Source organism: Triticum dicoccoides, chromosome 1B (assembly GCF_002162155.2).
Source record: "Triticum dicoccoides isolate Atlit2015 ecotype Zavitan chromosome 1B, WEW_v2.0, whole genome shotgun sequence".
NCBI classification, from domain to species: domain Eukaryota; kingdom Viridiplantae; phylum Streptophyta; class Magnoliopsida; order Poales; family Poaceae; genus Triticum; species Triticum dicoccoides.
This window is the reverse complement of record NC_041381.1, coordinates 412402023-412414813: the sequence shown is the minus strand read 5'-3', so window position 1 is coordinate 412414813 and position 12791 is coordinate 412402023.

Genomic DNA, 12791 nt, shown 5'->3' with positions numbered 1-12791 from the left:
CTGCAGACGGCGGCGACAACCGCCACGCCAGTTGCGTCGGCCCCCTCCCCCTTGCGGGTGTTGCGGGGGAGGCGCTGGTGGCGACAACGGGTAACACCCGGCGGGTGCGAGAGGACGCGCCTGGATCGGCGCGGCCGGTGGAGCGGTTCCATCGCAGACGGTGAAGTAGCCCGGAGAGTCCATGGACGGCGGCGGCGGCGCGCGGGGAGTGTTGGAAATATGCCCTAGAGGCAATAATAAAAGTGTTATTATTATATTTCTTTGTTCATGATAATAGTCTTTTATTCATACTATAACTGTATTATCCGGAAATCGTAATACACGTGTGAATACATAGACCACAATATGCCCCTAGTGAGCCTCTAGTTGACTAGTTCGTTGTGATCAACAGATAGTCATGGTTTCCTGGCTATGGACATTGGATGTCGTTGATAACGGGATCACATCATTAGGAGAATGATGTGATGGACAAGACCCAATCCTAAGCCTAGCACAAAGATCGTGTAGTTCGTATGCTAAAGCTTTTCTAATGTCAAGTATCTTTTTCTTAGACCATGAGATTGTGCAACTCCCAGATACCGTAGGAATGCTTTGGGTGTACCAAACGTCACAACGTAACTGGGTGGCTATAAAGGTGCACTATAGGTATCTCCGAAAGTGTCTGTTGGGTTGGCACGAATCGAGACTGGGATTTGTCACTCCGTGTAAACGGAGAGGTATCTCTGGGCCCACTCGGTAGGACATCATCAGAATGTGCACAATGTGACCAAGGGGTTGATCACGGGATGATGTGTTACGGAACGAGTAAAGAGACTTGCTGGTAACGAGATTGAACAAGGTATCGGTATACCGACGATCGAATCTCGGGCAAGTACAAATACCGTTGGACAAAGGGAATTGTATACGGGATCGATTGAGTCCGTGACATCGTGGTTCATCCGATGAAATCATCGTGAAACATGTGGGAGACAACATGGGTATCCATATCCCACTGTTGGTTATTGACCGGAGAACGTCTCGGTCATGTCTACATGTCTCCCGAACCCGTAGGGTCTACACACTTAAGGTTTGATGACGCTAGGGTTATAAAGGAAGTTTGTATGTGGTTACCGAATGTTGTTCGGAGTCCCGGATGAGATCCCGGACGTCACGAGGAGTTCCGGAATGGTCCGGAGGTAAAGATTTATATATGGAAAGTTGTTGTTCGGGTTCCGGAAAAAGTTCGGGTTTTTTCGGTATTGTACCGGGAAGCTTCCAGAAGGTTCCGGAGGATTCCGGAGGGGTCCGGAGGTCCGGAAATTGTTCCACCACGTCCAATACAGTAGCATGGGCTGTAGGGGGGCGCCCTAGCCTTAATGGACCAAGGGCACCAGCCCCCCCAAGGCCCATGCGCATGGGAAGGGGGAAACCCTAAGGGGGAGGGCCTCCACTTGACTTGGGAGGCACTCCTCCCCCCCCTTGGCCGCCGCCCCTCCTCAGATTGGATCTGAGGGGGCCGGCCCCCCTCTCCCTTGCCCCTATATATATGTGGGGGGTGGGAGGGCAGCCAAACCACAAGTTCTGGCGCAGCCCTCCCCCTCTCCCAAGTACTCCTCCTCTCCCACGGTGCTTGGCGAAGCCCTGCAGGATTGCCACGCTCCTCCACCACCACCACGCCGTCGTGCTACTGTTGGACGGAGTCTTCCTCAACCTCTCCCTCTCTCCTTGCTGGATCAAGGCATGGGAGACGTCACCGGGCTGTACGTGTGTTGAACGCGAAGGTGCCGTCCGTTCGGCACTAGGATCTCCGGTGATTTGGATCACGACGAGTACGACTCCTTCAACCCCGTTCTCTTGAACGCTTCCGCTTAGCGATCTACAAGGGTATGTAGATGCACTCTCCTTCCCCTCGTTGCTGGTTTCTCCATAGATAGATCTTGGTGACACGTAGGAAAATTTTGAATTTCTGCTACGTTCCCCAACAGTGGCATCATGAGCTAGGTCTGTTGCGTAGATTCTTTGCACGAGTAGAACACAAAGTAGTTGTGGGCGTTGATGTTATTCAATATGCTTACCATTACTAGTCCAATCTTGTTTCGACGGTATTGTGGGATGAAGCGGCCCGGACCGACCTTACACGTGCTCTTACGTGAGACAGGTTCCACCGACTGACATGCACTTGGTGCATAAGGTGGCTAGCGGGTGCCAGTCTCTCCCACTTTAGTCGGAACGGATTCGATGAAAAGGGTCCTTATGAAGGGTAAATAGCAATTGGCACATCATGTTGTGGTTTTGCGTAGGTAAGAAACGTTCTTGCTAGAAACCCATAGCAGCCACGTAAAACATGCAAACAACAATTAGAGATCGTCTAACTTGTTTTTGCAAGGTATGCTTTGTGATGAGATATGGCCAAGAAGAATGTGATGAATGATATGTGATGTATGAGATTGATCATGTTCTTGTAATAGGATTCACGACTTGCATGTCGATGAGTATGACAACCGGCAGGAGCCATAGGAGTTGTCTTAAATTTATTTTATGACCTGCGTGTCATTAAACAACGCCATGTAATTACTTTACTTTATTGCTAACCGGTAGCCATAGTAGTAGAAGTAATAGTTGGCGAGACAACTTCATGAAGACACGATGATGGAGATCATGATGATGGAGATCATGGTGTCATGCCGGTGACGATGATGATCATGGAGCCCCGAAGATGGAGATCAATGGAGCTATATGATATTGGCCATATCATGTCACTACTATATAATTGCATGTGATGTTTATTATGTTTATGCATCTTATTTGCTTAGAACGACGGTAGTAAATAAGATGATCCCTTACAACAATTTCAAGAAGTGTTAAACCCTAACTGTGCATCGTTGCTACAGTTCGTCGCTTCGAAGCACCACGTGATGATCGGGTGTGATAGATCCTTACGTTCACATACAACGGGTGTAAGACAGATTTACACATGCAATACACTTAGGGTTAACTTGACGAGCCTAGCATGTACAGACATGGCCTCGGAACACGGAGACCGAAAGCTCGAGCATGAGTCGTATAGTAGATACGATCAACATGAAGATGTTCACCGATGATGACTAGTCCGTCTCACGTGATGATCGGACACGACCTAGTTGACTCGGATCATGTAATCACTTAGATGACCAGAGGGATGTCTATCTGAGTGGGAGTTCATAAAATGAACTTAATTATCCTGAACATAGTCAAAAGATCTTTGCAAATTATGTCGTAAGCTCGCGCTGTAGTTCCACTGTTTAGATATGTTCCTAGAGAAAATATAGTTGAAAGTTGACAGTAGCGATTATGCGGACAGTAGAAAGCTTATGTCCTTAATGCACCGCTCAGGGTGCTGAACCCCAAACGTCGTTTGTGGATGTTGCGAACATTGGACATACACGTTTTGAAAACTACATGATAGTTCAGTTAAATGGTTTAAGTAGAGGCACCAAAGACGTTTTTTCGAAACGTCGCGGAACATATGAGATGTTTCGAGGGCTGAAATTGGGATTTCAGGCTCATGCCCACGTCAAGAGGTATAAGACCTCCGATGATTTTCTTAGCCTGCAAACTGAGGGAGAAAAGCTCAATCGTTGAGCTTGTGCTCAGATTGTCTGAGTACAACGATCACTTGAATCGAGTGGGAGTTGATCTTCCAGATGAGATAGTGATGTTTCTCCAAAGTCATTGCCACCAAGCTGTTAGAGCTTCGTGATGAACTATAACATATCAGGGATAGATATGATGATCCTTGAGGTATTCGCGTTGTTTGACACCGCGAAAGTAGAAATCAAGAAGGAGCATCAATTTGTTGATGGTTGGTGAAACCACTAGTTTCAAGAAGGGCAAGGGCAAGAAGGGATACTTCATGAAACGGCAAATCAGCTGCTGCTCTAGTGAAGAATACCCAAGGTTGAACCCAAACCCGAGACTAAGTGCTTCTGTAATAAGGGGAATAACCACTGGAGCAGAATTACCCTAGATACTTGGTAGATGAGAAGGCTGGCAAGGTCGATAGAAGTATATTGGATATATATTATGTTAATGTGTACTTTACTAGTACTCCTAGTAGCACCAGGGTATTAAGATACCGGTTCGGTTGCTAAGTGTTAGTAACTCAAAATAAAAGAGCTACGGAATAAATGGAGACTAGCTAAAGGTGAGCTGACGATATGTGTTGGAAGTGTTTCCAAGTTTGATGTGATCAAACATCGCACGCTCCCTCTACCATCAAGATTAGTATTAAACCTGAATAACTGTCATTTAGTGTTTGCGTTGAGCATAGACATGATTGGATTATGTCTATCGCAATACGGTTATTCATTTAAGGAGAATAATGGTTACTCTATTTATTTGAATAATACCTTCAATGGTCTTGCACCTAAAGGAGTGGTTTATTGAATCTCGATCGTAGTGATACACATTTTCATGCCAAAAGGTATAAAATAGTAATGATAGTACCACTTACTTGTGGCACTGCCATGTAAGTCATATTGGTATAAAACGCATGAAGAAGCTCCATGTTGATGGATCTTTGGACTCACTCGTTTTGAATAGTTTGAGACATGCGAACCATGTCTATTGGTGTATATGCATGAAGAAACTCCATGCAGATGGATCGTTTGGACTCACTTGATTTTGAATCACTTGAGATATGCAAATCATACCACATGGGCAAGATGACTGAAAAGCCTCGTTTTTAGTAAGATGGAACAAGATAGCAACTTGTTGGAAGTAACACATTTTGATGTGTGCAGTCCAATGAGTGCTGAGGCATGAAGTGAATATCGTTATGTTCTTACTTCACAGATGATTCGAGTAGATGTTGAGTATATTTACTTGATGAAAAACAAGTCTGAATTATTGAATGGTTCAAGTAATTTCAGAGTGAAGTTGAAGATCATTGTGACAAGAGGATAAAATGTCTATGATATGATCATAGAGATGAGTATCTGAGTTACGAGTTTGGCACACAATTAAGACATTGTGGAGATTGTTTCACAACCAATACCGCCTGGAACACCATAGTGTGATGGTGTGTCCGAACATCATAACTGCACCCTATTGGATATGGTGCATACCATGATGTCTCTTATCGAATTACCACTATCATTCATGGGTTAGGCATTAGAGACAACCGCACTCACTTTAAATAGGGCACCACGTAATTCCGTTGAGACGACACCGTATGAACTATGGTTTAGAGAAACCTAAGCTGTCGTTTCTTAAAAGTTTGAGGCTGCGACGCTTATATGAAAAAGTTTCAGGTTGATAAGCTCGAACCCAAAGCAGATAAAATGCATCTTCATAGGACACCCAAAACAGTTGGGTATACCTCCTAATTCAGATCCGAAAGCAATAGGGATTGTTTCTTGAATCGGGTCCTTTCTCGAGAAAAGGTTTGTCTCAAAAAGTTGAGTGGGAGGATGGTGGAGACTTGATGAGGTTATTGAACCATTACTACAACTAGTGTGTAGCAGGGCACAGGAAGTTGTTCCTGTGGCACCTACACCAATTGAAGTAGAAGCTTATGATAGTGATCATGAAACTTCAGCTCAAGTCACTACCATACCTCGTAGGGTGACAAGGACGCGTACTACTTCGGAGTGGTACGGTGATCCTGTCTTGAAGGTCATGTTGCTAGACAACAATGAACCTACGAGCTATGGAGAAGCGATGGTGGGCCCAAATTCCGACAAATGGTTAGAAGCCATGAAATCCGAGATAGGATCCATGTATCAGAACAAAGCATGGACTTTGGTGGACTTGCCCGATGATCGGCAAGCCATTGAGATAACTGGATCTTTAAGAAGAAGACGGACGTGGATGGTAATGTCACCATCGATGAAGCTCGACTTGTGGCGAAGAGTTTTTCACAAGTTCAAGGAGTTGACTACGATGAAATTTTCTCATCCGTAGCGATGCTTAAGTCCATCGGATTCATGTTAGCATTAGCTGCATTTATGAAATCTAGCAGATGGATGACAAAACGAGTTTCCTTACCAGTCTTCGTATGGAAAGGTTGTATGTGATACAATCAGAAAGTTTTTGTCGATCCTAAGGATGCTAAAAGGTATGCTAGCTCCAGCGATCCTTCCATTGACTGGAGTAAGCATCTCGGAGTTGGAATGTGCGCTTTGATAATATGATCAAAGATTTTGGGTTTATACAAAGTTTATGAGAAACTTGTATTTCCAAAGAAGTGAGTGGGAGCACTATAGAATTTCTGATGAGTATATGTTGTTGACATATTGTTGATCAGAAATGATGTAGAATTTCTGGAAAGCATATAGGGTTATTTGAAAGGTGTTTTTCAATAGAAAACCTGGATTAAGCTACTTAAACATTGAGCATCAAGACCTATGAGGATAGATCAAAATGCTTAATAATACTTTCAAATGAGCATATACCTTGACATGATCTTGAAGGTGTTCAAGATGGATCAGTCAAAGAAGGAGTTCTTGCCTGAGATATAAGGTATGAAGTTAAGACTTAAAGCTCGACCACGGCAGAAAAGAGAGAAAGGACGAAGGTCGTCCCCTATGCTTTAGACGTAGGCTCTACAGTATGCTATGCTAAGTACCGCACCTGATGTGTGCCTTGCCACATGTCTGGCAAGAGAGTACAAAGGTGATCAAGGAGTGGATCATCAGATAGCGGTCAAAGTTATCCTTAGAGGAATAAGGATATGTTTCTCAATTATGGAGGTGATAAAGAGTTCGGCGTAAAGGGTTACGTTGATGCAAGCTTTAACACCTATCCGAATGACTCTGAGTAGCAAACCGGATACGTATAGTGGAGCAACCATTTGGAATAGCTCCAAGTGGAGCGTGGAAGCAGCATTTACAATATGACCTAGAAATTTGTGAAGTACATACGGATCTGAATGTTACAGATCCGTTGACTAAAACCTCTCTCACAAGTAGAACATGATCAAACCCCAGAACTCATTGAGTCTTAATCACATGATGATGTGAACTAGTTAAATGACACTAGTAAACTCTTTGGATGTTGGTCACATGGTGATGTGACCTGTCAGTGTTAATCACATGGTGATGTGAACTAGATTATTGACTCTAGTGCAAGTGGGAGACTGTTGGAAATATGCCCTAGAGGCAATAATAAAAGTGTTATTATTATATTTCTTTGTTCATGATAATAGTCTTTTATTCATGCTATAACTGTATTATCCGGAAATTGTAATACACGTGTGAATACATAGACCACAATATGTCCCTAGTGAGCCTCTAGTTGACTAGCTCGTTGTGATCAACAGATAGTCATGGTTTCCTGGCTATGGACATTGGATGTCGTTGATAACGGGATCACATCATTAGGAGAATGATGTGATGGACAAGACCCAATCCTAAGCCTAGCACAAAGATCGTGTAGTTCGTATGCTAAAGCTTTTCTAATGTCAAGTATCTTTTCCTTAGACCATGAGATTGTGCAACTCCCAGATACCGTAGGAATGCTTTGGGTGTACCAAACGTCACAACGTAACTGGGTGGCTATAAAGGTGCACTACAGGTATCTCCGAAAGTGTCTGTTGGGTTGGCACGAATCGAGACTGGGATTTGTCACTCCGTGTAAACAAAGAGGTATCTCTGGGCCCACTCGGTAGGACATCATCAGAATGTGCACAATGTGACCAAGGGGTTGATCACGGGATGATGTGTTACGGAACGAGTAAAGAGACTTGCCGGTAACGAGATTGATCAAGGTATCGGTATACCGACGATCGAATCTCGGGCAAGTACAAATACTGTTGGACAAAGGGAATTGTATACGGGATTGATTGAGTCCTTGACATCGTGGTTCATCCGATGAGATCATCGTGGAACATGTGGGAGCCAACATGGGTATCCAGATCCCGCTGTTGGTTATTGACCGGAGAACGTCTCGGTCATGTCTACATGTCTCCCGAACCCGTAGGGTCTACACACTTAAGGTTCGATGACGCTAGGGTTATAAAGGAAGTTTGTATGTGGTTACCGAATGTTGTTCGGAGTCCCGGATGAGATCCCGGACGTCACGAGGAGTTCCGGAATGGTCCGGAGGTAAAGATTTATATATGGAAAGTTGTTGTTCGGGTTCCGGAAAAAGTTCGGGTTTTTTCGGTATTGTACCGGGAAGCTTCCAGAAGGTTCCGGAGGATTCTGGAGGGGTCCGGAGGTCCGGAAATTGTTCCACCACATCCAATACAGTAGCATGGGCTGTAGGGGGGCGCCCTAGCCTTAATGGGCCAAGGGCACCAGCCCCCCCAAGGCCCATGCGCATGGGAAGGGGAAAACCCTAAGAGGGAGGGCCTCCACTTGACTTGGGAGGCACTCCTTCCCCCCTTGGCCGCCGCCCCTCCTCAGATTGGATCTGAGGGGGCCGGCCCCCCTCTCCCTTGCCCCTATATATATGTGGGGGGTGGGAGGGCAGCCAAACCATAAGTTCTGGCGCAGCCCTCCCCCTCTCCCAAGTACTCCTCCTCTCCCGCGGTGCTTGGCGAAGCCCTGCAGGATTGCCACGCTCCTCCACCACCACCACGCCGTCGTGCTGCTGTTGGACGGAGTCTTCCTCAACCTCTCCCTCTCTCCTTGCTGGATCAAGGCATGGGAGACGTCACCGGGCTGTACGTGTGTTGAACGCGAAGGTGCCGTCCGTTCGGCACTAGGATCTCCGGTGATTTGGATCACGACGAGTACGACTCCTTCAACCCGTTCTCTTGAACGCTTCCGCTTAGAGATCTATAAGGGTATGTAGATGCATTCTCCTTCCCCTCGTTGCTGGTTTCTCCATAGATAGATCTTGGTGACACGTAGGAAAATTTTGAATTTCTGCTACGTTCCCCAACAGGGAGGCGCGGCGCAGAGGCTGCGGCGGCGGCGCACGCGGGGAGGCGTTGCGCGGCGTCTGCGGTGGCGGCGCACGCGGGGAGGCGCTGCACGACGGCTACGGCTGCGGCGCACGCGGGGAGGTGCTGCGCGGCGGCGGCGGCTGCGGTGAGGAGCAGCGGCGGAGCGCGAGGGGAGGCACTGCGCGGCGGCGGCGGCGGCGCGCGCTAGGAAGCGCTGCGCGGCAACGGCTAGGGTTAGAGAAAGGCGCGACGGCTGAAGAAGCGGCGACGCGTGTGGAAAAGCAGAGCAGCGCGGGGGCGGCAGCTAGCGAAGCGTGGCGCGGGCTGACTAGGCGGTCAACGCGGGTGTCAGTGTACTAGAATAGGGGTACCCTAGTACCCCGAACTTGTGCATGGGCAGTTGCAGCACCCCGCGGCAAGGCTTGCCGGGCGAACGCCAAGACCCTCTAAGGTTCCCTTGGAGCCATCCAAGAACAAAGTATATAAGCTAAGGAGACAAGACCCCGGCAAGAGGAGCTTGCTGGGAAGGCCAATCAAGGCACACCAAGGAACTTGTCGCGACGCGCCACTCCGCTCCGGCAAGGCAGCAAGGCCCCGGCAAGAGGAGCTTGCCGGGAAGACCAACCAAGGTACCTCGAAGCCCGGCGAGCGACAAGCCTCCGGGCCCGACAAGATAGCAGCAGCGGCAAGACACATGCCGCGGCAGGCGGCCACTCTGCGTCCACGCTCCAGCGCATCCACCAACGTGTCGCTCTGGGGGCCTCCCCGGGCGCGCGTGGCAGGAGGCTGTGCAGCCAGCGGTGCGCAGCGGCATGCGAAGCTGACAAGATCTCCATCGTGGCGAACGGTGGCGCCCCTAACGGTCTTTTTCTGCACTATTCAGGCGACTCAGACGGGCATTTAATGCCCTTGTCCCCTGCCGTCAGGGTTAGGTAGGGTGCACTGTACGAGCAACTGTATCAACTACCTTGCTTTTTACGTTTTTACCCTCCTCTGCGTTGCCACCTGTCGGTGACCCCTTTAGCGTATAAAAGGAGGCCCATGTGCAATGTAGGGGAGGTTCGGCTCATAGGTTCGGGGCCTCAGACAGTTTGCTTCGATCCATCCGTAGCCCAGAGAACATCACACTCTCGCTTTGGAGAGCAAGAACACCAGATAATACAACCAGACAAGCAGCAGTAGGAGTGTTATCTCTCCGGAGAGCTCCGAAGCTGGGTAAACCGCTCGTGTGCTTCGCCTCGATCCGCTCTTCGTGCAACCTCCGCCCCCCACCAAACCGAAAGGGGCCCGGTCCGCCGGCCCCATAGGTGTTCGAGGATCAGTTCCCCCGACATCTTTGGCGCGCCAGGTAGGGGGCGTCGAGATTGTGTGAACCTGATCCGGTGTTCGCACGAGCTAGATCTTCATTCCCTTCGTCAACATGCCACCGAAGAAGAAGACTTCGGCGGCAGCCGCTCCGTCCACGTCGTTTCCGCCACCGTTGGAGCAAACGGGTGGTGGAGTGGATGCCGGTGGAAGAACAGCCGTCGATGAGGGTGCTCACAGTGCTGCCAAGAACAAGGACAAGGCTGCACAAACCTCAGCGACTGTACATGTTCCGCGCCACTCTCAGGAGGCGCAAGACCAATAGCACCATGGCGCTCGCAGCACCATGCGCATGTTAGACCAAGGCCAAGCTGGTGGATCTCGGGGCGCTCAAGACCGGCATGCACGCCAGCATGCTGGCACGAGCGGGGCACGGTCGCCTGGACGGGATACTGCTCCTTCTAACATAGTTAGAAGTTCGAGCATGTCCCGCTCCTCGCGCCATCCGCCACTGCCACCCACCACCCCAGCAGAAGCTTTGGCGCGAGCTCAACTTCTCCTAGATTACCCTCCGACGTCGGACAAGATCGACGAATGGAGGGCCACCATCCAGAGTCTCATCGGCTACGCCAACGGCGACACTCCATGGCGGCCGAGCGCGTCGCCGCCGCGGCAGGACCGCCGGACGCGAGCCGGTGGTGACGAAACGGGCGGAGGTGCAACTACCATGCAATCACCGCCCCGAAGGCCAAGATCGCCGACTCGTCGGATCCACCTCGACAGCGACTCCACTGCATCGTCGGATCCACGAGCTCGTAGCGATCAGCGCCAAGTTCTTCATGATCGACAACAAGAAGACGCTCGAACCCGCATCGAGCGCCAAAGAGAAGCGCGGCGTCAATCCGACAAGCGCGATGGGCCCTCTGTTGACATGCATGCACCAGGGGAACAAGGCGATCTGCCGTACGTGGTAGGTTGTCCTACGTTCACTCGTGAGCTGCGGCAAGTCCAGTGGCCCAGCACAAAGAACTTCAAGCCAGACGTACCGGAGAAGTACGACGGCAAGACGCATCCGTCAGAGTTCCTCAGCATCTACACCATTGCGGTGCAAGCTGCCGGGGGACGAGATGACAAGATCCTTGCCAACTACTTCCTGCTGGTGCTCAAGCCCAATGTCAGGTCCTGGCTCATGCACTTGCCAGACAACTCCATATCCTCTTGGGCTGATGTGTGCCATCAGTTTGTCGGCGCCTTTACAGGCGGATGATGGGGTCATGTACCTAGGGTAGGGTCACAGACCTGATCTAAGTACCCTGCCCAAGGACACCCTTAGAAGAGTTCACCTTCCAGTCGACCAACGAGGGACTCACTCGACTGACTTGAAGGACTCGACCACGAAGACTCACTCGACCACAAGAAGGTCAAGAGGCACTCTGCACTGCAACGGCCTGTAATTAAGTAGACTTTATGATAGTAAAGACACTTTATGTGGGGCGTTACCAGTAACGCCCCGGACTTAACTCACCTTAAACCCTCTCCTACGTGGGCTGGCTGGGGTCCTGGCGCACTCTATATAAGCCACCCCCCTCCAAAGGTAGAGGGGTTCGGCATCTTGTAACTCATATACATATAATCCACTCGACCGCCTCCGGGCTCCGAGATGTAGGGCTTTTACTTCCTCCGAGAAGGGCCTGAACTCGTACATCTCTTGTGTTTACAACCTCTCCATAGCTAGGACCTTGCCTCTCCATACCTACCCCCCCACTCTACTGTCAGGCTTAGAACCACGACAATTGGCGCCCACCGTGGGGCAGGTGTTTTAGCAATTTTGTGGACAAGTTGCGATTCTTCCGAGTACTTTCATCATGGTGGCTGCTGGATTTTTGGTCGAGGGTCGAGAGATCCGTCTCGACGCTCTCACCTTCATCGCCGACGACTCCGCCTGGCTCCAGGAGGCTCCACTCGACGTTGATGCGCTCCCCGTCCGCGGTGCGACACATTTTCGCGCATGTGTCCGCGGCGTTTTGCTGCGGCAACCGTCGACCCCGTATCGGTCGACATCCCCATCGACCACCCTCCCGGTCTCCCGTCAACGCAAGCGCTCGGGCCGGTCGAGGATTCAGCGGTGGGTGAGGCACGCGGTGGCTCACCAGATGGCCACCACCCAAGTTGCGGCAATCGAGCCCGACGAATCTCTCTACGGCCTGTTCGATCTGTCGACTGGTTCCGTAGAGACCGCATCCGAGTGCGATAGCAGTGATCCAGCGGCAGAAATTCTGATGGTCGACGGGCCCCGCAGTCCCCCTGGCTTCGCCCGTGATGGTGGAGCAGGCGACGGAGGCGACCCCGCACGAGACCACGAAGAGTACCAGCCCAAGCCACTCGACTCTCTGCAAAGAGAGGAACTTCGCCGTAGGAACGTGGATGTCCTGCGTACTCCCATCGCAGGAGAAACCCCCGGGGCTCGCGCCTTGGAGGAGGCACGTTTGGCCAATTTGGCCGAACGCACTCGACTGGAGAATCTTCAGCGAGCACTCGACGAGCGCGCGCGGCAACGAATTCCCGACACCAGTCGACGTCAACTCTTCCCGCCGACTCAGGTATATCGAACCCCAATCCAGAATTTAGCAGCTGC